General features: G+C 44.0%; 20 non-coding genes across 20 annotated transcripts; all 20 read left to right on the forward strand.

Annotated features, from left to right (window-relative positions):
- Window positions 1–1475: 1475 nt before the first annotated feature.
- On the forward strand, window positions 1476–1558 carry TRNAL-CAG (transfer RNA leucine (anticodon CAG)). Its single transcript has one exon. It is a non-coding gene; the product is annotated as a tRNA-Leu (tRNA).
- A 907-nt stretch (window positions 1559–2465) lies between these two features.
- TRNAL-CAG (transfer RNA leucine (anticodon CAG)) lies at window positions 2466–2548 on the forward strand. Its single transcript has one exon. It is a non-coding gene; the product is annotated as a tRNA-Leu (tRNA).
- A 192-nt stretch (window positions 2549–2740) lies between these two features.
- On the forward strand, window positions 2741–2823 carry TRNAL-AAG (transfer RNA leucine (anticodon AAG)). The gene has a single exon. It is a non-coding gene; the product is annotated as a tRNA-Leu (tRNA).
- A 1025-nt stretch (window positions 2824–3848) lies between these two features.
- TRNAL-UAG (transfer RNA leucine (anticodon UAG)) lies at window positions 3849–3931 on the forward strand. The gene has a single exon. It is a non-coding gene; the product is annotated as a tRNA-Leu (tRNA).
- A 908-nt stretch (window positions 3932–4839) lies between these two features.
- On the forward strand, window positions 4840–4922 carry TRNAL-UAG (transfer RNA leucine (anticodon UAG)). Its single transcript has one exon. It is a non-coding gene; the product is annotated as a tRNA-Leu (tRNA).
- Window positions 4923–5553: 631 nt separating this feature from the next.
- Window positions 5554–5636, forward strand: TRNAL-CAG (transfer RNA leucine (anticodon CAG)). The gene has a single exon. It is a non-coding gene; the product is annotated as a tRNA-Leu (tRNA).
- A 1299-nt stretch (window positions 5637–6935) lies between these two features.
- On the forward strand, window positions 6936–7018 carry TRNAL-UAG (transfer RNA leucine (anticodon UAG)). Its single transcript has one exon. It is a non-coding gene; the product is annotated as a tRNA-Leu (tRNA).
- Window positions 7019–7924: 906 nt separating this feature from the next.
- TRNAL-AAG (transfer RNA leucine (anticodon AAG)) lies at window positions 7925–8008 on the forward strand. The gene has a single exon. It is a non-coding gene; the product is annotated as a tRNA-Leu (tRNA).
- A 1739-nt stretch (window positions 8009–9747) lies between these two features.
- TRNAL-CAG (transfer RNA leucine (anticodon CAG)) lies at window positions 9748–9830 on the forward strand. Its single transcript has one exon. It is a non-coding gene; the product is annotated as a tRNA-Leu (tRNA).
- A 907-nt stretch (window positions 9831–10737) lies between these two features.
- TRNAL-CAG (transfer RNA leucine (anticodon CAG)) lies at window positions 10738–10820 on the forward strand. The gene has a single exon. It is a non-coding gene; the product is annotated as a tRNA-Leu (tRNA).
- A 191-nt stretch (window positions 10821–11011) lies between these two features.
- On the forward strand, window positions 11012–11094 carry TRNAL-AAG (transfer RNA leucine (anticodon AAG)). The gene has a single exon. It is a non-coding gene; the product is annotated as a tRNA-Leu (tRNA).
- Window positions 11095–12119: 1025 nt separating this feature from the next.
- TRNAL-UAG (transfer RNA leucine (anticodon UAG)) lies at window positions 12120–12202 on the forward strand. The gene has a single exon. It is a non-coding gene; the product is annotated as a tRNA-Leu (tRNA).
- A 908-nt stretch (window positions 12203–13110) lies between these two features.
- Window positions 13111–13193, forward strand: TRNAL-UAG (transfer RNA leucine (anticodon UAG)). The gene has a single exon. It is a non-coding gene; the product is annotated as a tRNA-Leu (tRNA).
- Window positions 13194–13824: 631 nt separating this feature from the next.
- TRNAL-CAG (transfer RNA leucine (anticodon CAG)) lies at window positions 13825–13907 on the forward strand. The gene has a single exon. It is a non-coding gene; the product is annotated as a tRNA-Leu (tRNA).
- Window positions 13908–15206: 1299 nt separating this feature from the next.
- Window positions 15207–15289, forward strand: TRNAL-UAG (transfer RNA leucine (anticodon UAG)). The gene has a single exon. It is a non-coding gene; the product is annotated as a tRNA-Leu (tRNA).
- A 906-nt stretch (window positions 15290–16195) lies between these two features.
- Window positions 16196–16279, forward strand: TRNAL-AAG (transfer RNA leucine (anticodon AAG)). Its single transcript has one exon. It is a non-coding gene; the product is annotated as a tRNA-Leu (tRNA).
- A 1739-nt stretch (window positions 16280–18018) lies between these two features.
- On the forward strand, window positions 18019–18101 carry TRNAL-CAG (transfer RNA leucine (anticodon CAG)). Its single transcript has one exon. It is a non-coding gene; the product is annotated as a tRNA-Leu (tRNA).
- Window positions 18102–19008: 907 nt separating this feature from the next.
- TRNAL-CAG (transfer RNA leucine (anticodon CAG)) lies at window positions 19009–19091 on the forward strand. Its single transcript has one exon. It is a non-coding gene; the product is annotated as a tRNA-Leu (tRNA).
- A 1300-nt stretch (window positions 19092–20391) lies between these two features.
- TRNAL-UAG (transfer RNA leucine (anticodon UAG)) lies at window positions 20392–20474 on the forward strand. Its single transcript has one exon. It is a non-coding gene; the product is annotated as a tRNA-Leu (tRNA).
- Window positions 20475–21382: 908 nt separating this feature from the next.
- On the forward strand, window positions 21383–21465 carry TRNAL-UAG (transfer RNA leucine (anticodon UAG)). Its single transcript has one exon. It is a non-coding gene; the product is annotated as a tRNA-Leu (tRNA).
- The last annotated feature ends 104 nt before the right edge of the window (window positions 21466–21569 follow it).

The raw sequence follows: 21569 nt of genomic DNA on the forward strand, positions 1-21569 counted from the left end.
ATTTTATGTAACCTCATTTTCTAATGCTCCATTCAAGAGATGTTTCCACTATGAAATGCAGAGCAAGGGGAAAGAGCACAAGTGATAGAGCGAGTGAGTGAGAAGGGGTGTTGAGGAAGGAGAGAATGAAACAAAGACAGAGTGAGTGAACGGCAGATAGGCCTAGAAGAGGAGACTAGAAGAGAAGGCGACATACTTTTCCCTGCTTTTGACCTCCCACCCATCCCAAACCGACCACAAACGTACCATCTATGCAACGTTGGTATGCAGAAATTCACGCCTCAGCCAGTGAGGGTGAGTCCCAGGCCAGGGGCTAGAGAGCAAAAGACTGCATGTGCTCAGACGTTCCCTGCTAGGGACAGTTGATCTGAAACAAGGTCTGCTCTCTTGTATCCAGCAAGGATCTAGAAATCCTGCATGAATCTGCAAGGCACAATGACCGCATACATTTGCATAATATGCCCCACCTTCTGCCTTCCTACTTCCTGTGCAGTAGTTGTTTGTGTAGAGAGAGAGGTCGCAGGCAAGGTAATTTTGTGAGTAGGATACAGGACCCTAAATAGCTGGTGAGAGGTATGAGGTATTCTAAAAGCATAAAAATTGTACACCTGTGAAATGAAATGATTTCACATGTGATCTTCTGTGTTTATTGTCCTGTGCATACAGTTGCACCTTGTGTTTGAAGGTTTAAATTATTTCAGGCTTGCATGGAGGCAGAAATTTCTGAGTGACTTTTATACATTTCTTAAGACTTTGCACTGTCAGGATGGCCGAGTGGTTTAAGGCGATGTGTTTAGGCCGCAGTCTCCTCTAGAGGCGTGGGTTCGAATCCCACTTCTGACATGACTTTTGGAGATATAATCTCCTTTTTCAGGTTAACATCTGATGGAAGTTGCATCTGTTGGTCTTCACCTGGGATGTGATTCCGTCCTAATCTAGTCAAGAGAGCTGGGGTTTCTCATATATTTCGGTTGTATAAAGTCTTGCTGACAAAGTGCAGTCCTTACTATATGAGCATAGGACCCATGTAAGAGCTCATCTGGAAGAGTCATGCTCTTGTATGCCCTGGCCAGACAGGCCATGCAAATATGGAAGAATGCCTAGCATCTGGTAGACAGTTGGACTCCAGCACACTTACGGCAATTTCCTCAGGGCTGTGATCAGGGGCTGCTTAGATTTGCGTATTCCACCCTATGTTGTGACATTGAAATTCCTTGTTGAATTTGCTTTAGCTAGCCAAGAGGTGGCTTTTGACTCAATTTCAAAGCTGCTTTGGGCCGTTCAAGTGGCTGGTTAATATCACTTTCTCTTTGTACGCCTTAAAGGTCTAAAGAGTTCTTCATAGGTACTGCTCTCTATGGATTGTTCAAAGATCTGTTGGAAGTACTTATAATAGGATAAATAAATTGAGGGCATGCCTTTTCGGTACCCCACTGGCATGGCTGGCTGGCCTGTGTAAGGTTCCACAAATGCAAGTCAGGATGGCCGAGTGGTCTAAGGCGCTGCGTTCAGGTCGCAGTCTCTTCTGGAGACGTGGGTTCAAATCCCACTTCTGACAATTGTGTGTTTACTCTACTTTTTTCTTGAGAGACAAAAAAATCAGATCATTTCCCTCACATGGGCTTATATGGTTGTCTACTTGGAAAAGTGCAGTGAGTTTTTTTCTTGCTCTAGCCACTCATGGCCTAAGATGTGTGCTTTTTTTTGTTCACAATATATTTCCCTCTCTGTAGATGATCAAGCAACATGTGGTCAGGATGGCCGAGTGGTCTAAGGTGCTTTGTTTAGGCCGCAGTCTCCTCTGGAGGCGTGGGTTCGAATCCCACATCTGACATGACTTTTGGAGATATAATCTCCTTCATCAGGTTAACATCTGATGGAAGTTGCATCTGTTGGTCTTCACCTGGGACGTGATTCCGTCCTCATCTAGTCAAGAGAGCAGGGGTTTCTCATATATTTCGGTTGTATAAAGTCTTGCTGACAAAGTGCAGTCCTTACTATATGAGCATAGGACCCATGTAAGAGCTCATCTGGAAGAGTTATGCTCTTGTATGCCCTGGCCAGACAGGCCATGTAAATATGGAAGAATGCCTATCATCTGGTAGACAGTTGGACTCCAGCACACTTACGGCAATTTCCTCAGGGCTGTGATCAGGGGCTGCTTAGATTTGCGTATTCCACCCTATGTTGTGACATTGAAATTCCTTGTTCAATTTGCGTTAGCTAGCCAAGAGGTGGCTGTTGACTCAATTTCAAAGCAGCTTTGGGCCGTTCAAGTGGCTGGTGAATAGCACTTCTCTTTGTACGCCTTAAAGGTCTAAAGAGTTCTTCATAGGTACTGCTCTCTATGGATTGTTCAAAGATCTGTTGGAAGTACTTATAATAGGATAAATAAATTGAGGGCATGCCTTTTTGGTACCCCACTTGCATGGCTGTCTGGCCTGTGGAAGGTTCCACAAATGCAAGTCAGGATGGCCGAGTGGTCTAAGGCGCTGCGTTCAGGTCGCAGTCTCTTCTGGAGGCGTGGGTTCAAATCCCACTTCTGACAATTGTGTGTTTACTCTACTTTTTTCTTGAGACAGAAAAAATCAGATCATTTCCCTCACATGGGCTTATATGGTTGTCTACTTGGAAAAGTGCAGTGAGTTTTTTTCTTGCTCTAGCCACTCATGGCCTAAGATGTGTGCTTTTTTTGGTTCACAATATCTTTCCCTCTCTGTAGATGATAAAGCAATATGTGGTCAGGATGGCCAAGTGGTCTAAGGCGCTGCGTTAAGGCCGCAGTCTCTCCAGGAGGCGTGGGTTCGAATCCCACTTCTGACAAAGCTTTAAGTCCATTTTGTCTCTGAGTTCTTTTAGAATCTCAGCTAAAAATTGGCTGTGCATATAATATCTGAATAAGTAACAAACTTCAGTTTCAACTGCAAATTAATTTGCCCAATTCTGTCTTCAAGCTCGTATAATATTCTTCTAGCACTCGTGGTGTTTTATGTGTTTTTTGGGGGGTGCTTAAAAAGTCCCTTTTATTAATGAAATGGGTTACATTCAGTCTTGTGATATTTTTGGTTTCTAATAAGTAGATTGTTAATTTTATGTAACCTCATTTTCTAATGCTCCATTCAAGAGAAGTTTCCACTATGAAATGCAGAGCAAGGGGAAAGAGCACAAGTGATAGAGCGAGTGAGTGAGAAGGGGTGTTGAGAAGGGAGAGAATGAAACAAAGACAGAGTGAGTGAACGGCAGGTAGGCCTAGAAGAGGAGACTAGAAGTGAAGGCGACATACTTTTCCCTGCTTTTGACCTTCCACCCAGCCCAAACCGACCACAAACGTACCATCTATGCAACGTTGGTATCGCAGAAATTCACGCCTCAGCCAGTGAGGGTGAGTCCCAGGCCAGGGGCTAGAGAGCAAAAGACTGCATGTGCTCAGACGTTCCCTGCTAGGGACAGTTGATCTGAAACAAGGTCTGCTCTCTTGTATCCAGCAAGGATCTAGAAATCCTGCATGAATCTGCAAGGCACATTGACAGCATACATTTGCATAATATGCCCCACCTTCTGCCTTCCTACTTCCTGTGCAGTAGTTGTTTATGTAGAGAGAGAGGTCGCAGGCAAGGTAATTTTGTGAGTAGGATACAGGACCCTAAATAGCTGGTGAGAGGTATGAGGTATTCTAAAAGCATAAAAATTGTACACCTGTGAAATGAAATGCTTTCACATGTGATCTTCTGTGTTTATTGTCCTGTGCATAAAGTTGCACCTTGTGTTTGAAGGTTTAAATTATTTCAGGCTTGCATGGAGGCAGAAATTTCTCAGTGACTTTTATACATTTCTTAAGACTCTGCACTGTCAGGATGGCCGAGTGGTCTAAGGCGCTGTGTTTAGGCCGCAGTCTCCTCTGGAGGCGTGGGTTCGAATCCCACTTCTGACATGTCTTTTGGAGATATAATCTCCTTTTTCAGGTTAACATCTGATGGAAGTTGCATCTGTTGGTCTTCACCTGGGATGTGATTCCGTCCTCATCTAGTCAAGAGAGCTGGGGTTTCTCATATATTTCGGTTGTATAAAGTCTTGCTGACAAAGTGCAGTCCTTACTATATGAGCATAGGACCCATGTAAGAGCTCATCTGGAAGAGTCATGCTCTTGTATGCCCTGGCCAGACAGGCCATGCAAATATGGAAGAATGCCTAGCATCTGGTAGACAGTTGGACTCTAGCACACTTACGGCAATTTCCTCAGGGCTGTGATCAGGGGCTGCTTAGATTTGCGTATTCCACCCTATGTTGTGACATTGAAATTCCTTGTTGAATTTGCTTTAGCTAGCCAAGAGGTGGCTGTTGACTCAATTTCAAAGCTGCTTTGGGCCGTTCAAGTGGCTGGTTAATAGCACTTTCTCTTTGTACGCCTTAAAGGTCTAAAGAGTTCTTCATAGGTACTGCTCTCTATGGATTGTTCAAAGATCTGTTGGAAGTACTTATAATAGGATAAATAAATTGAGGGCATGCCTTTTCGGTACCCCACTTGCATGGCTGTCTGGCCTGTGGAAGGTTCAACAATTGCAAGTCAGGATGGCCGAGTGGTCTAAGGCACTGCGTTCAGGTCGCAGTCTCTTCTGGAGACGTGGGTTCAAATCCCACCTCTGACAATTGTGTATTTACTCTACTTTTTTCTTGAGAGACAAAAAAATCAGATCATTTCCCTCACATGGGCCTATATGGTTGTCTACTTGGAAAAGTGCAGTGAGTTTTTTTCTTGCTCTAGCCACTCATGGCCTAAGATGTGTGCTTGTTTTGGTTCACAATATCTTTCCCTCTCTGTAGATGATCAAGCAACATGTGGTCAGGATGGCCGAGTGGTCTAAGGTGCTGTGTTTAGGCCGCAGTCTCCTCTGGAGGCGTGGGTTCGAATCCCACTTCTGACATGACTTTTGGAGATATAATCTCCTTTTTCAGGTTAACATCTGATGGAAGTTGCATCTGTTGGTCTTCACCTGGGATGTGATTCCGTCCTCATCTAGTCAAGAGAGCTGGGGTTTCTCATATATTTCGGTTGTATAAAGTCTTGCTGACAAAGTGCAGTCCTTACTATATGAGCATGGGACCCATGTAAGAGCTCATCTGGAAGAGTCATGCTCTTGTATGCCCTGGCCAGACAGTTCATGCGAATATGGAAGAATGCCTAGCATCTGGTAGACAGTTGGACTCCAGCACACTTACGGCAATTTCCTCAGGGCTGTGATCAGGGGCTGCTTAGATTTGCGTATTCCACCCTATGTTGTGACATTGAAATTCCTTGTTGAATTTGCTTTAGCTAGCCAAGAGGTGGCTGTTGACTCAATTTCAAAGCAGCTTTGGGCTGTTCAAGTGGCTGGTGAAAAGCACTTCTCTTTGTACGCCTTAAAGGTCTAAAGAGTTCTTCATAGGTACTGCTCTCTATGGATTGTTCAAAGATCTGTTGGAAGTACTTATAATAGGATAAATAAATTGAGGGCATGCCTTTTTGGTACCCCACTTGCATGGCTGTCTGGCCTGTGGAAGATTCCAGAAATGCAAGTCAGGATGGCCGAGTGGTCTAAGGCGCTGCGTTCAGGTCGCAGTCTCTTCTGGAGGCGTGGGTTCAAATCCCACTTCTGACAATTGTGTGTTTACTCTACTTTTTTCTTGAGACAGAAAAAACAGATCATTTCCCTCACATGGGCTTATATGGTTGTCTACTTGGAAAAGTGCAGTGAGTTTTTTTCTTGCTCTAGCCACTCATGGCCTAAGATGTGTGCTTTTTTTGGTTCACAATATCTTTCCCTCTCTGTAGATGATCAAGCAACATGTGGTCAGGATGGCCAAGTGGTCTAAGGCGCTGCGTTAAGGCTGCAGTCTCTCCAGGAGGCGTGGGTTCGAATCCCACTTCTGACAAAACTTTAAGTCCATTTTGTCTCTGAGTTCTTTTAGAATCTCAGCTAAAAATTGGCAGTGCATATAATATCTGAATAAGTAACAAACTTCAGTTTCAACTGCAAATTAATTTGCCCAATTCTGTCTTCAAGCTCGTATAATATTCTTCTAGCACTCGTGGTGTTGTATGTGTTTTTTGGGGAGTGCTTAAAAAGTCCCTTTTATTAATGAAATGGGTTACATTCAGTCTTGTGATATTTTTGGTTTCCAATAAGTAGATTGTTCATTTTATGTAACCTCATTTTCTAATGCTCCATTCAAGAGATGTTTCCACTATGAAATGCAGAGCAAGGGGAAAGAGCCCAAGTGATAGAGCGAGTGAGTGAGAAGGGGTGTTGAGGAAGGAGAGAATGAAACAAAGACAGAGTGAGTGAACGGCAGGTAGGCCTAGAAGAGGAGACTAGAAGTGAAGGCGACATACTTTTCCCTGCTTTTGACCTTCCACCCATCCCAAACCGACCACAAACGTACCATCTATGCAACGTTGGTATCGCAGAAATTCACGCCTCAGCCAGTGAGGGTGAGTCCCAGGCCAGGGGCTAGAGAGCAAAAGACTGCATGTGCTCAGACGTTCCCTGCTAGGGACAGTTGATCTGAAACAAGGTCTGCTCTCTTGTATCCAGCAAGGATCTAGAAATCCTGCATGAATCTGCAAGGCACATTGACAGCATACATTTGCATAATATGCCCCACCTTCTGCCTTCCTACTTCCTGTGCAGTAGTTGTTTATGTAGAGAGAGAGGTCGCAGGCAAGGTAATTTTGTGAGTAGGATACAGGACCCTAAATAGCTGGTGAGAGGTATGAGGTATTCTAAAAGCATAAAAATTGTACACCTGTGAAATGAAATGCTTTCACATGTGATCTTCTGTGTTTATTGTCCTGTGCATAAAGTTGCACCTTGTGTTTGAAGGTTTAAATTATTTCAGGCTTGCATGGAGGCAGAAATTTCTGAGTGACTTTTATACATTTCTTAAGTCTCTGCTCTGTCAGGATGGCCGAGTGGTCTAAGGCGCTGTGTTTAGGCCGCAGTCTCCTCTGGAGGCGTGGGTTCAAATCCCACTTCTGACATGACTTTTGGAGATATAATCTCCTTTTTCAGGTTAACATCTGATGGAAGTTGCATCTGTTGGTCTTCACCTGGGATGTGATTCCGTCCTCATCTAGTCAAGAGAGCTGAGGTTTCTCATATATTTCGGTTGTATAAAGTCTTGCTGACAAAGTGCAGTCCTTACTATGTGAGCATAGGACCCATGTAAGAGCTCATCTGGAAGAGTCATGCTCTTGTATGCCCTGGCCAGACAGGCCATGCAAATATGGAAGAATGCCTAGCATCTGGTAGACAGTTGGACTCCAGCACACTTACGGCAATTTCCTCAGGGCTGTGATCAGGGGCTGCTTAGATTTGCGTATTCCACCCTATGTTTTGACATTGAAATTCCTTGTTGAATTTGCTTTAGCTAGCCAAGAGGTGGCTGTTGACTCAATTTCAAAGCAGCTTTGGGCCGTTCAAGTGGCTGGTGAATAGCACTTTCTCTTTGTACGCCTTAAAGGTCTAAAGAGTTCTTCATAGGTACTGCTCTCTATGGATTGTTCAAAGATCTGTTGGAAGTACTTATAATAGGATAAATAAATTGAGGGCATGCCTTTTCGGTACCCCACTTGCATGGCTGTCTGGCCTGTGGAAGGTTCCACAAATGCAAGTCAGGATGGCCGAGTGGTCTAAGGTGCTGCGTTCAGGTTGTAGTCTCTTATGGAGGCGTGGGTTCAAATCCCACTTCTGACAATTGTGTGTTTACTTTACTTTTTTCTTGAGAGAGAAAAAATCAGATCATTTCCCTCACATGGGCTTATATGGTTGTCTACTTGGAAAAGTGCAGTGAGTTTTTTTCTTGCTCTAGCCACTCATGGCCTAAGATGTGTGCTTTTTTTGGTTCACAATATCTTTCCCTCTCTGTTGATGATCAAGCAAAATGTGTTCAGGATGGCCGAGTGGTCTAAGGCGCTGCGTTAAGGCCGCAGTCTCTCCTGGAGGCGTGGGTTCGAATCCCACTTCTGACAAAACTTTAAGTCCATTTTGTCTCTGAGTTCTTTTAGAATCTCAGCTAAAAATTGGCAGTGCATATAATATCTGAATAAGTAACAAACTTCAGTTTCAACTGCAAATGAATTTGCCCAATTCTGTCTTCAAGCTCGTATAATATTCTTCTAGCACTCGTGGTGTTTTATGTGTTTTTTTGGGGGTGCTTAAAAAGTCCCTTTTATTAATGAAATGGGTTACATTCAGTCTTGTGATATTTTTGGTTTCTAATAAGTAGATTGTTAATTTTATGTAACCTCATTTTCTAATGCTCCATTCAAGAGATGTTTCCACTATGAAATGCAGAGCAAGGGGAAAGAGCACAAGTGATAGAGCGAGTGAGTGAGAAGGGGTGTTGAGGAAGGAGAGAATGAAACAAAGACAGAGTGAGTGAACGGCAGATAGGCCTAGAAGAGGAGACTAGAAGAGAAGGCGACATACTTTTCCCTGCTTTTGACCTCCCACCCATCCCAAACCGACCACAAACGTACCATCTATGCAACGTTGGTATGCAGAAATTCACGCCTCAGCCAGTGAGGGTGAGTCCCAGGCCAGGGGCTAGAGAGCAAAAGACTGCATGTGCTCAGACGTTCCCTGCTAGGGACAGTTGATCTGAAACAAGGTCTGCTCTCTTGTATCCAGCAAGGATCTAGAAATCCTGCATGAATCTGCAAGGCACAATGACCGCATACATTTGCATAATATGCCCCACCTTCTGCCTTCCTACTTCCTGTGCAGTAGTTGTTTGTGTAGAGAGAGAGGTCGCAGGCAAGGTAATTTTGTGAGTAGGATACAGGACCCTAAATAGCTGGTGAGAGGTATGAGGTATTCTAAAAGCATAAAAATTGTACACCTGTGAAATGAAATGATTTCACATGTGATCTTCTGTGTTTATTGTCCTGTGCATACAGTTGCACCTTGTGTTTGAAGGTTTAAATTATTTCAGGCTTGCATGGAGGCAGAAATTTCTGAGTGACTTTTATACATTTCTTAAGACTTTGCACTGTCAGGATGGCCGAGTGGTTTAAGGCGATGTGTTTAGGCCGCAGTCTCCTCTAGAGGCGTGGGTTCGAATCCCACTTCTGACATGACTTTTGGAGATATAATCTCCTTTTTCAGGTTAACATCTGATGGAAGTTGCATCTGTTGGTCTTCACCTGGGATGTGATTCCGTCCTAATCTAGTCAAGAGAGCTGGGGTTTCTCATATATTTCGGTTGTATAAAGTCTTGCTGACAAAGTGCAGTCCTTACTATATGAGCATAGGACCCATGTAAGAGCTCATCTGGAAGAGTCATGCTCTTGTATGCCCTGGCCAGACAGGCCATGCAAATATGGAAGAATGCCTAGCATCTGGTAGACAGTTGGACTCCAGCACACTTACGGCAATTTCCTCAGGGCTGTGATCAGGGGCTGCTTAGATTTGCGTATTCCACCCTATGTTGTGACATTGAAATTCCTTGTTGAATTTGCTTTAGCTAGCCAAGAGGTGGCTGTTGACTCAATTTCAAAGCTGCTTTGGGCCGTTCAAGTGGCTGGTTAATATCACTTTCTCTTTGTACGCCTTAAAGGTCTAAAGAGTTCTTCATAGGTACTGCTCTCTATGGATTGTTCAAAGATCTGTTGGAAGTACTTATAATAGGATAAATAAATTGAGGGCATGCCTTTTCGGTACCCCACTTGCATGGCTGTCTGGCCTGTGGAAGGTTCCACAAATGCAAGTCAGGATGGCCGAGTGGTCTAAGGCGCTGCGTTCAGGTCGCAGTCTCTTCTGGAGACGTGGGTTCAAATCCCACTTCTGACAATTGTGTGTTTACTCTACTTGTTTCTTGAGAGACAAAAAAATCAGATCATTTCCCTCACATGGGCTTATATGGTTGTCTACTTGGAAAAGTGCAGTGAGTTTTTTTCTTGCTCTAGCCACTCATGGCCTAAGATGTGTGCTTTTTTTTGTTCACAATATATTTCCCTCTCTGTAGATGATCAAGCAACATGTGGTCAGGATGGCCGAGTGGTCTAAGGTGCTTTGTTTAGGCCGCAGTCTCCTCTGGAGGCGTGGGTTCGAATCCCACATCTGACATGACTTTTGGAGATATAATCTCCTTCATCAGGTTAACATCTGATGGAAGTTGCATCTGTTGGTCTTCACCTGGGACGTGATTCCGTCCTCATCTAGTCAAGAGAGCAGGGGTTTCTCATATATTTCGGTTGTATAAAGTCTTGCTGACAAAGTGCAGTCCTTACTATATGAGCATAGGACCCATGTAAGAGCTCATCTGGAAGAGTTATGCTCTTGTATGCCCTGGCCAGACAGGCCATGTAAATATGGAAGAATGCCTATCATCTGGTAGACAGTTGGACTCCAGCACACTTACGGCAATTTCCTCAGGGCTGTGATCAGGGGCTGCTTAGATTTGCGTATTCCACCCTATGTTGTGACATTGAAATTCCTTGTTCAATTTGCGTTAGCTAGCCAAGAGGTGGCTGTTGACTCAATTTCAAAGCAGCTTTGGGCCGTTCAAGTGGCTGGTGAATAGCACTTCTCTTTGTACGCCTTAAAGGTCTAAAGAGTTCTTCATAGGTACTGCTCTCTATGGATTGTTCAAAGATCTGTTGGAAGTACTTATAATAGGATAAATAAATTGAGGGCATGCCTTTTTGGTACCCCACTTGCATGGCTGTCTGGCCTGTGGAAGGTTCCACAAATGCAAGTCAGGATGGCCGAGTGGTCTAAGGCGCTGCGTTCAGGTCGCAGTCTCTTCTGGAGGCGTGGGTTCAAATCCCACTTCTGACAATTGTGTGTTTATCTACTTTTTTCTTGAGACAGAAAAAATCAGATCATTTCCCTCACATGGGCTTATATGGTTGTCTACTTGGAAAAGTGCAGTGAGTTTTTTTCTTGCTCTAGCCACTCATGGCCTAAGATGTGTGCTTTTTTTGGTTCACAATATCTTTCCCTCTCTGTAGATGATAAAGCAATATGTGGTCAGGATGGCCAAGTGGTCTAAGGCGCTGCGTTAAGGCCGCAGTCTCTCCAGGAGGCGTGGGTTCGAATCCCACTTCTGACAAAGCTTTAAGTCCATTTTGTCTCTGAGTTCTTTTAGAATCTCAGCTAAAAATTGGCTGTGCATATAATATCTGAATAAGTAACAAACTTCAGTTTCAACTGCAAATTAATTTGCCCAATTCTGTCTTCAAGCTCGTATAATATTCTTCTAGCACTCGTGGTGTTTTATGTGTTTTTTGGGGGGTGCTTAAAAAGTCCCTTTTATTAATGAAATGGGTTACATTCAGTCTTGTGATATTTTTGGTTTCTAATAAGTAGATTGTTAATTTTATGTAACCTCATTTTCTAATGCTCCATTCAAGAGAAGTTTCCACTATGAAATGCAGAGCAAGGGGAAAGAGCACAAGTGATAGAGCGAGTGAGTGAGAAGGGGTGTTGAGAAGGGAGAGAATGAAACAAAGACAGAGTGAGTGAACGGCAGGTAGGCCTAGAAGAGGAGACTAGAAGTGAAGGCGACATACTTTTCCCTGCTTTTGACCTTCCACCCAGCCCAAACCGACCACAAACGTACCATCTATGCAACGTTGGTATCGCAGAAATTCACGCCTCAGCCAGTGAGGGTGAGTCCCAGGCCAGGGGCTAGAGAGCAAAAGACTGCATGTGCTCAGACGTTCCCTGCTAGGGACAGTTGATCTGAAACAAGGTCTGCTCTCTTGTATCCAGCAAGGATCTAGAAATCCTGCATGAATCTGCAAGGCACATTGACAGCATACATTTGCATAATATGCCCCACCTTCTGCCTTCCTACTTCCTGTGCAGTAGTTGTTTATGTAGAGAGAGAGGTCGCAGGCAAGGTAATTTTGTGAGTAGGATACAGGACCCTAAATAGCTGGTGAGAGGTATGAGGTATTCTAAAAGCATAAAAATTGTACACCTGTGAAATGAAATGCTTTCACATGTGATCTTCTGTGTTTATTGTCCTGTGCATAAAGTTGCACCTTGTGTTTGAAGGTTTAAATTATTTCAGGCTTGCATGGAGGCAGAAATTTCTCAGTGACTTTTATACATTTCTTAAGACTCTGCACTGTCAGGATGGCCGAGTGGTCTAAGGCGCTGTGTTTAGGCCGCAGTCTCCTCTGGAGGCGTGGGTTCGAATCCCACTTCTGACATGTCTTTTGGAGATATAATCTCCTTTTTCAGGTTAACATCTGATGGAAGTTGCATCTGTTGGTCTTCACCTGGGATGTGATTCCGTCCTCATCTAGTCAAGAGAGCTGGGGTTTCTCATATATTTCGGTTGTATAAAGTCTTGCTGACAAAGTGCAGTCCTTACTATATGAGCATAGGACCCATGTAAGAGCTCATCTGGAAGAGTCATGCTCTTGTATGCCCTGGCCAGACAGGCCATGCAAATATGGAAGAATGCCTAGCATCTGGTAGACAGTTGGACTCTAGCACACTTACGGCAATTTCCTCAGGGCTGTGATCAGGGGCTGCTTAGATTTGCGTATTCCACCCTATGTTGTGACATTGAAATTCCTTGTTGAATTTGCTTTAGCTAGCCAAGAGGTGGCTGTTGACTCAATTTCAAAGCTGCTTTGGGCCGTTCAAGTGGCTGGTTAATAGCACTTTCTCTTTGTACGCCTTAAAGGTCTAAAGAGTTCTTCATAGGTACTGCTCTCTATGGATTGTTCAAAGATCTGTTGGAAGTACTTATAATAGGATAAATAAATTGAGGGCATGCCTTTTCGGTACCCCACTTGCATGGCTGTCTGGCCTGTGGAAGGTTCAACAATTGCAAGTCAGGATGGCCGAGTGGTCTAAGGCACTGCGTTCAGGTCGCAGTCTCTTCTGGAGACGTGGGTTCAAATCCCACCTCTGACAATTGTGTATTTACTCTACTTTTTTCTTGAGAGACAAAAAAATCAGATCATTTCCCTCACATGGGCCTATATGGTTGTCTACTTGGAAAAGTGCAGTGAGTTTTTTTCTTGCTCTAGCCACTCATGGCCTAAGATGTGTGCTTGTTTTGGTTCACAATATCTTTCCCTCTCTGTAGATGATCAAGCAACATGTGGTCAGGGTGGCCGAGTGGTCTAAGGTGCTGTGTTTAGGCCGCAGTCTCCTCTGGAGGCGTGGGTTCGAATCCCACTTCTGACATGACTTTTGGAGATATAATCTCCTTTTTCAGGTTAACATCTGATGGAAGTTGCATCTGTTGGTCTTCACCTGGGATGTGATTCCGTCCTCATCTAGTCAAGAGAGCTGGGGTTTCTCATATATTTCGGTTGTATAAAGTCTTGCTGACAAAGTGCAGTCCTTACTATATGAGCATGGGACCCATGTAAGAGCTCATCTGGAAGAGTCATGCTCTTGTATGCCCTGGCCAGACAGTTCATGCGAATATGGAAGAATGCCTAGCATCTGGTAGACAGTTGGACTCCAGCACACTTACGGCAATTTCCTCAGGGCTGTGATCAGGGGCTGCTTAGATTTGCGTATTCCACCCTATGTTGTGACATTGAAATTCCTTGTTGAATTTGCTTTAGCTAGCCAAGAGGTGGCTGTTGACTCAATTTCAAAGCAGCTTTGGGCTGTTCAAGTGGCTGGTGAAAAGCACTTCTCTTTGTACGCCTTAAAGGTCTAAAGAGTTCTTCATAGGTACTGCTCTCTATGGATTGTTCAAAGATCTGTTGGAAGTACTTATAATAGGATAAATAAATTGAGGGCATGCCTTTTTGGTACCCCACTTGCATGGCTGTCTGGCCTGTGGAAGATTCCAGAAATGCAAGTCAGGATGGCCGAGTGGTCTAAGGCGCTGCGTTCAGGTCGCAGTCTCTTCTGGAGGCGTGGGTTCAAATCCCACTTCTGACAATTGTGTGTTTACTCTACTTTTTTCTTGAGACAGAAAAAACAGATCATTTCCCTCACATGGGCTTATATGGTTGTCTACTTGGAAAAGTGCAGTGAGTTTTTTTCTTGCTCTAGCCACTCATGGCCTAAGATGTGTGCTTTTTTTGGTTCACAATATCTTTCCCTCTCTGTAGATGATCAAGCAACATGTGGTCAGGATGGCCAAGTGGTCTAAGGCGCTGCGTTAAGGCTGCAGTCTCTCCAGGAGGCGTGGGTTCGAATCCCACTTCTGACAAAACTTTAAGTCCATTTTGTCTCTGAGTTCTTTTAGAATCTCAGCTAAAAATTGGCAGTGCATATAATATCTGAATAAGTAACAAACTTCAGTTTCAACTGCAAATTAATTTGCCCAATTCTGTCTTCAAGCTCGTATAATATTCTTCTAGCACTCGTGGTGTTGTATGTGTTTTTTGGGGAGTGCTTAAAAAGTCCCTTTTATTAATGAAATGGGTTACATTCAGTCTTGTGATATTTTTGGTTTCCAATAAGTAGATTGTTCATTTTATGTAACCTCATTTTCTAATGCTCCATTCAAGAGATGTTTCCACTATGAAATGCAGAGCAAGGGGAAAGAGCCCAAGTGATAGAGCGAGTGAGTGAGAAGGGGTGTTGAGGAAGGAGAGAATGAAACAAAGACAGAGTGAGTGAACGGCAGGTAGGCCTAGAAGAGGAGACTAGAAGTGAAGGCGACATACTTTTCCCTGCTTTTGACCTTCCACCCATCCCAAACCGACCACAAACGTACCATCTATGCAACGTTGGTATCGCAGAAATTCACGCCTCAGCCAGTGAGGGTGAGTCCCAGGCCAGGGGCTAGAGAGCAAAAGACTGCATGTGCTCAGACGTTCCCTGCTAGGGACAGTTGATCTGAAACAAGGTCTGCTCTCTTGTATCCAGCAAGGATCTAGAAATCCTGCATGAATCTGCAAGGCACATTGACAGCATACATTTGCATAATATGCCCCACCTTCTGCCTTCCTACTTCCTGTGCAGTAGTTGTTTATGTAGAGAGAGAGGTCGCAGGCAAGGTAATTTTGTGAGTAGGATACAGGACCCTAAATAGCTGGTGAGAGGTATGAGGTATTCTAAAAGCATAAAAATTGTACACCTGTGAAATGAAATGCTTTCACATGTGATCTTCTGTGTTTATTGTCCTGTGCATAAAGTTGCACCTTGTGTTTGAAGGTTTAAATTATTTCAGGCTTGCATGGAGGCAGAAATTTCTGAGTGACTTTTATACATTTCTTAAGTCTCTGCTCTGTCAGGATGGCCGAGTGGTCTAAGGCGCTGTGTTTAGGCCGCAGTCTCCTCTGGAGGCGTGGGTTCAAATCCCACTTCTGACATGACTTTTGGAGATATAATCTCCTTTTTCAGGTTAACATCTGATGGAAGTTGCATCTGTTGGTCTTCACCTGGGATGTGATTCCGTCCTCATCTAGTCAAGAGAGCTGAGGTTTCTCATATATTTCGGTTGTATAAAGTCTTGCTGACAAAGTGCAGTCCTTACTATGTGAGCATAGGACCCATGTAAGAGCTCATCTGGAAGAGTCATGCTCTTGTATGCCCTGGCCAGACAGGCCATGCAAATATGGAAGAATGCCTAGCATCTGGTAGACAGTTGGACTCCAGCACACTTACGGCAATTTCCTCAGGGCTGTGATCAGGGGCTGCTTAGATTTGCGTATTCCACCCTATGTTTTGACATTGAAATTCCTTGTTGAATTTGCTTTAGCTAGCCAAGAGGTGGCTGTTGACTCAATTTCAAAGCAGCTTTGGGCCGTTCAAGTGGCTGGTGAATAGCACTTTCTCTTTGTACGCCTTAAAGGTCTAAAGAGTTCTTCATAGGTACTGCTCTCTATGGATTGTTCAAAGATCTGTTGGAAGTACTTATAATAGGATAAATAAATTGAGGGCATGCCTTTTCGGTACCCCACTTGCATGGCTGTCTGGCCTGTGGAAGGTTCCACAAATGCAAGTCAGGATGGCCGAGTGGTCTAAGGTGCTGCGTTCAGGTTGTAGTCTCTTATGGAGGCGTGGGTTCAAATCCCACTTCTGACAATTGTGTGTTTACTTTACTTTTTTCTTGAGAGAGAAAAAATCAGATCATTTCCCTCACATGGGCTTATATGGTTGTCTACTTGGAAAAGTGCAGTGAGTTTTTTTCTTGCTCTAGCCACTCATGGCCTAAGATGTGTGCTTTTTTTGGTTCACAATATCTTTCCCTCTCTGTTGATGATCAAGCAAAATGTGTTCAGGATGGCCGAGTGGTCTAAGGCGCTGCGTTAAGGCCGCAGTCTCTCCTGGAGGCGTGGGTTCGAATCCCACTTCTGACAAAACTTTAAGTCCATTTTGTCTCTGAGTTCTTTTAGAATCTCAGCTAAAAATTGGCAGTGCATATAATATCTGAATAAGTAACAAACTTCAGTTTCAACTGCAAATGAATTTGCCCAATTCTGTCTTCAAGCTCGTATAATATTCTTCTAGCACTCGTGGTGTTTTATGTGTTTTTTTGGGGGTGCTTAAAAAGTCCCTTTTATTAATGAAATGGGTTACATTCAGTCTTGTGATATTTTTGGTTTCTAATAAGTAGATTGTTAATTTTATGTAACCTCATTTTCTAATGCTCCATTCAAGAGATGTTTCCACTATGAAATGCAGAGCAAGGGGAAAGAGCACAAGTGATAGAGCGAGTGAGTGAGAAGGGGTGTTGAGGAAGGAGAGAATGAAACAAAGACAGAGTGAGTGAACGGCAGATAGGCCTAGAAGAGGAGACTAGAAGAGAAGGCGACATACTTTTCCCTGCTTTTGACCTCCCACCCATCCCAAACCGACCACAAACGTACCATCTATGCAACGTTGGTATGCAGAAATTCACGCCTCAGCCAGTGAGGGTGAGTCCCAGGCCAGGGGCTAGAGAGCAAAAGACTGCATGTGCTCAGACGTTCCCTGCTAGGGACAGTTGATCTGAAACAAGGTCTGCTCTCTTGTATCCAGCAAGGATCTAGAAATCCTGCATGAATCTGCAAGGCACAATGACCGCATACATTTGCATAATATGCCCCACCTTCTGCCTTCCTACTTCCTGTGCAGTAGTTGTTTGTGTAGAGAGAGAGGTCGCAGGCAAGGTAATTTTGTGAGTAGGATACAGGACCCTAAATAGCTGGTGAGAGGTATGAGGTATTCTAAAAGCATAAAAATTGTACACCTGTGAAATGAAATGATTTCACATGTGATCTTCTGTGTTTATTGTCCTGTGCATACAGTTGCACCTTGTGTTTGAAGGTTTAAATTATTTCAGGCTTGCATGGAGGCAGAAATTTCTGAGTGACTTTTATACATTTCTTAAGACTTTGCACTGTCAGGATGGCCGAGTGGTTTAAGGCGATGTGTTTAGGCCGCAGTCTCCTCTAGAGGCGTGGGTTCGAATCCCACTTCTGACATGACTTTTGGAGATATAATCTCCTTTTTCAGGTTAACATCTGATGGAAGTTGCATCTGTTGGTCTTCACCTGGGATGTGATTCCGTCCTAATCTAGTCAAGAGAGCTGGGGTTTCTCATATATTTCGGTTGTATAAAGTCTTGCTGACAAAGTGCAGTCCTTACTATATGAGCATAGGACCCATGTAAGAGCTCATCTGGAAGAGTCATGCTCTTGTATGCCCTGGCCAGACAGGCCATGCAAATATGGAAGAATGCCTAGCATCTGGTAGACAGTTGGACTCCAGCACACTTACGGCAATTTCCTCAGGGCTGTGATCAGGGGCTGCTTAGATTTGCGTATTCCACCCTATGTTGTGACATTGAAATTCCTTGTTGAATTTGCTTTAGCTAGCCAAGAGGTGGCTGTTGACTCAATTTCAAAGCTGCTTTGGGCCGTTCAAGTGGCTGGTTAATATCACTTTCTCTTTGTACGCCTTAAAGGTCTAAAGAGTTCTTCATAGGTACTGCTCTCTATGGATTGTTCAAAGATCTGTTGGAAGTACTTATAATAGGATAAATAAATTGAGGGCATGCCTTTTCGGTACCCCACTTGCATGGCTGTCTGGCCTGTGGAAGGTTCCACAAATGCAAGTCAGGATGGCCGAGTGGTCTAAGGCGCTGCGTTCAGGTCGCAGTCTCTTCTGGAGACGTGGGTTCAAATCCCACTTCTGACAATTGTGTGTTTACTCTACTTTTTTCTTGAGAGACAAAAAAATCAGATCATTTCCCTCACATGGGCTTATATGGTTGTCTACTTGGAAAAGTGCAGTGAGTTTTTTTCTTGCTCTAGCCACTCATGGCCTAAGATGTGTGCTTTTTTTTGTTCACAATATATTTCCCTCTCTGTAGATGATCAAGCAACATGTGGTCAGGATGGCCGAGTGGTCTAAGGTGCTTTGTTTAGGCCGCAGTCTCCTCTGGAGGCGTGGGTTCGAATCCCACATCTGACATGACTTTTGGAGATATAATCTCCTTCATCAGGTTAACATCTGATGGAAGTTGCATCTGTTGGTCTTCACCTGGGACGTGATTCCGTCCTCATCTAGTCAAGAGAGCAGGGGTTTCTCATATATTTCGGTTGTATAAAGTCTTGCTGACAAAGTGCAGTCCTTACTATATGAGCATAGGACCCATGTAAGAGCTCATCTGGAAGAGTTATGCTCTTGTATGCCCTGGCCAGACAGGCCATGTAAATATGGAAGAATGCCTATCATCTGGTAGACAGTTGGACTCCAGCACACTTACGGCAATTTCCTCAGGGCTGTGATCAGGGGCTGCTTAGATTTGCGTATTCCACCCTATGTTGTGACATTGAAATTCCTTGTTCAATTTGCGTTAGCTAGCCAAGAGGTGGCTGTTGACTCAATTTCAAAGCAGCTTTGGGCCGTTCAAGTGGCTGGTGAATAGCACTTCTCTTTGTACGCCTTAAAGGTCTAAAGAGTTCTTCATAGGTACTGCTCTCTATGGATTGTTCAAAGATCTGTTGGAAGTACTTATAATAGGATAAATAAATTGAGGGCATGCCTTTTTGGTACCCCACTTGCATGGCTGTCTGGCCTGTGGAAGGTTCCACAAATGCAAGTCAGGATGGCCGAGTGGTCTAAGGCGCTGCGTTCAGGTCGCAGTCTCTTCTGGAGGCGTGGGTTCAAATCCCACTTCTGACAATTGTGTGTTTACTCTACTTTTTTCTTGAGACAGAAAAAATCAGATCATTTCCCTCACATGGGCTTATATGGTTGTCTACTTGGAAAAGTGCAGTGAGTTTTTTTCTTGCTCTAGCCACTCATGGCCTAAGATGTGTGCTTTTTTTGGTTCACAATATCTTTCCCTCTCTGTAGATGATAAAGCAATATGTGGTCAGGATGGCCAAGTGGTCTAAGGCGCTGCGTTAAGGCCGCAGTCTCTCCAGGAGGCGTGGGTTCCAATCCCACTTCTGACAAAGCTTTAAGTCCATTTTGTCTCTGAGTTCTTTTAGAATCTCAGCTAAAAATTGGCTGTGCATATAATATCTGAATAAGTAACAAACTTCAGTTTCAACTGCAAATTAATTTGCCCAATTCTGTCTTCAAGCTCGTATAATATTCTTCTAGCACTCGTGGTGTTTTATGTGTTTTTTGGGGGGTGCTTAAAAAGTCCCTTTTATTAATGAAATGGGTTACATTCAGTCTTGTGATATTTTTGGTTTCTAATAAGTAGATTGTTAATTTTATGTAACCTCATTTTCTAATGCTCCATTCAAGAGAAGTTTCCACTATGAAATGCAGAGCAAGGGGAAAGAGCACAAGTGATAGAGCGAGTGAGTGAGAAGGGGTGTTGAGAAGGGAGAGAATGAAACAAAGACAGAGTGAGTGAACGGCAGGTAGGCCTAGAAGAGGAGACTAGAAGTGAAGGCGACATACTTTTCCCTGCTTTTGACCTTCCACCCAGCCCAAACCGACCACAAACGTACCATCTATGCAACGTTGGTATCGCAGAAATTCACGCCTCAGCCAGTGAGGGTGAGTCCCAGGCCAGGGGCTAGAGAGCAAAAGACTGCATGTGCTCAGACGTTCCCTGCTAGGGACAGTTGATCTGAAACAAGGTCTGCTCTCTTGTATCCAGCAAGGATCTAGAAATCCTGCATGAATCTGCAAGGCACATTGACAGCATACATTTGCATAATATGCCCCACCTTCTGCCTTCCTACTTCCTGTGCAGTAGTTGTTTATGTAGAGAGAGAGGTCGCAGGCAAGGTAATTTTGTGAGTAGGATACAGGACCCTAAATAGCTGGTGAGAGGTATGAGGTATTCTAAAAGCATAAAAATTGTACACCTGTGAAATGAAATGCTTTCACATGTGATCTTCTGTGTTTATTGTCCTGTGCATAAAGTTGCACCTTGTGTTTGAAGGTTTAAATTATTTCAGGCTTGCATGGAGGCAGAAATTTCTCAGTGACTTTTATACATTTCTTAAGACTCTGCACTGTCAGGATGGCCGAGTGGTCTAAGGCGCTGTGTTTAGGCCGCAGTCTCCTCTGGAGGCGTGGGTTCGAATCCCACTTCTGACATGTCTTTTGGAGATATAATCTCCTTTTTCAGGTTAACATCTGATGGAAGTTGCATCTGTTGGTCTTCACCTGGGATGTGATTCCGTCCTCATCTAGTCAAGAGAGCTGGGGTTTCTCATATATTTCGGTTGTATAAAGTCTTGCTGACAAAGTGCAGTCCTTACTATATGAGCATAGGACCCATGTAAGAGCTCATCTGGAAGAGTCATGCTCTTGTATGCCCTGGCCAGACAGGCCATGCAAATATGGAAGAATGCCTAGCATCTGGTAGACAGTTGGACTCTAGCACACTTACGGCAATTTCCTCAGGGCTGTGATCAGGGGCTGCTTAGATTTGCGTATTCCACCCTATGTTGTGACATTGAAATTCCTTGTTGAATTTGCTTTAGCTAGCCAAGAGGTGGCTGTTGACTCAATTTCAAAGCTGCTTTGGGCCGTTCAAGTGGCTGGTTAATAGCACTTTCTCTTTGTACGCCTTAAAGGTCTAAAGAGTTCTTCATAGGTACTGCTCTCTATGGATTGTTCAAAGATCTGTTGGAAGTACTTATAATAGGATAAATAAATTGAGGGCATGCCTTTTCGGTACCCCACTTGCATGGCTGTCTGGCCTGTGGAAGGTTCAACAATTGCAAGTCAGGATGGCCGAGTGGTCTAAGGCACTGCGTTCAGGTCGCAGTCTCTTCTGGAGACGTGGGTTCAAATCCCACCTCTGACAATTGTGTATTTACTCTACTTTTTTCTTGAGAGACAAAAAAATCAGATCATTTCCCTCACATGGGCCTATATGGTTGTCTACTTGGAAAAGTGCAGTGAGTTTTTTTCTTGCTCTAGCCACTCATGGCCTAAGATGTGTGCTTGTTTTGGTTCACAATATCTTTCCCTCTCTGTAGATGATCAAGCAACATGTGGTCAGGATGGCCGAGTGGTCTAAGGTGCTGTGTTTAGGCCGCAGTCTCCTCTGGAGGCGTGGGTTCGAATCCCACTTCTGACATGACTTTTGGAGATATAATCTCCTTTTTCAGGTTAACATCTGATGGAAGTTGCATCTGTTGGTCTTCACCTGGGATGTGATTCCGTCCTCATCTAGTCAAGAGA

The sequence above is a fragment of the Lissotriton vulgaris genome, chromosome 8 (assembly GCF_964263255.1).
Source record: "Lissotriton vulgaris chromosome 8, aLisVul1.2, whole genome shotgun sequence".
NCBI lineage: Eukaryota > Metazoa > Chordata > Amphibia > Caudata > Salamandridae > Lissotriton > Lissotriton vulgaris.